The sequence below is a fragment of the Megascapheus bottae genome, chromosome 14 (genome assembly GCF_031878675.1).
Source record: "Megascapheus bottae isolate mThoBot1 chromosome 14, mThoBot2.hap1, whole genome shotgun sequence".
Taxonomy (NCBI): Eukaryota; Metazoa; Chordata; class Mammalia; order Rodentia; family Geomyidae; genus Megascapheus; species Megascapheus bottae.
This window is the reverse complement of record NC_143522.1, coordinates 2,329,589-2,330,912: the sequence shown is the minus strand read 5'-3', so window position 1 is coordinate 2,330,912 and position 1,324 is coordinate 2,329,589. Positions and strand designations below refer to the sequence as shown.

General features: G+C 38.0%; 1 pseudogene; it reads left to right on the top strand.

Moving 5' to 3' along the window:
• Positions 1-1,011: 1,011 nt before the first annotated feature.
• Positions 1,012-1,103, top strand: LOC150054520 (small nucleolar RNA U3; annotated as a pseudogene).
• The last annotated feature ends 221 nt before the right edge of the window (positions 1,104-1,324 follow it).

The following is a 1,324-nucleotide window of genomic DNA, read 5'->3' as shown; positions in this document are numbered from 1 at the left end:
CTTTCAATTAGCTGCATACTATATGGCCTTATGTATCAAGATTTTGCTCTATTGCAGATCTCTGCTAGTAGAGCCCAAGGTTTCTACTGATTATGACAAATGAGGGAAACCATTGAGCCTAAGTTCCTTTGAGTCTGGCTTACTTCACTTAATATGATTTTTTCTAAGTCTTTCCATTTCCTAACAAATGTCATTCCTAACAAATGTCATTCTTCCTGACAGCAGCATAGAATTCCATTGTGTACAAATACCACAACTTGTTGATCCACTCCTCAGCTGAGGGACATCTGGGTTGGTTCCATATCTGCTATGGTAAATAGTGCTGCAATGAACATTGTTGTGCTAGTGGATTTAGTTTGCCCTTGTTTCTGGATGGTTGGGTAAATGCCAAGTAGTGGAATTGCTGGGTCATAGGGGAGCTCTATGTTTAGCCTTTTGAGGCACTGCCACACTGCTTTCCATAGTGGTTGAGCGAGTTTGCACTCCCACGAGCAGTGTAGTAGTGATCCCTCCTGGCCACATCCCCTCCAGCATCTGTTATTATTCGTTTTCCTGATCCTGGAGTGAGGTGGAATCTTAGAGTTGTTTTGATTTGCATTTCTTTTATGACCAGAGATGTTGAGCATTTCTTCATGTGTCTATAGGCAATTTTTGTTTCTTCTAATTCAAAATAGTTTTGGCTTTCTTTCTTTCTTTCTTTTTCCTTTCCTTTCCTTTTCTTTTGAGACAGGGTCTCACTATAAAGCCAAGGTTGGATTTGAACTTTCAGTCTCCTTACTTCATCCTCCCAAGTGCTAGGATTACAAACATATATATGAGATCTTTGTGCCATTCAACACATTACCAAATCAGGGGAAGAAATAACATATTATCTTAGACTGAATAAGGTTGCTTACAAGCCCTGTTTTCAGTATGGAATTTCTCTACTCTAAAAAACAAAAGGGTCAGTTGCTTCTATCCAACGTCATAACTTGATTTAAGAAGATTTACTTTAGTTTAAAAATGTTTTAAAAGACTATACTTTCAGGGATCATTTCTATAGTATGTTACTAGAAAAGAAATGTTTTAATGAAGAAGCTGCCCACTATTTACTGATCTGTAGGGATTCAAGTTTTTTGAACCAATTTCCCTGGCCAGCAGGAAAACTCCCTTACCCTTGGATGTGACTGCCACCTGCTGGATACTGAGTACAAAAACCTTCCCTGTACCTCAATTCAACAAAGAAAAAGTTGGCACTTAAATGGAAGAAAAAAAAAGCCCAGATAACTCTTCTTTGATTTTAGATTATAAGACAGATGTAATGCTTGTAATATGGTCTTTGGAT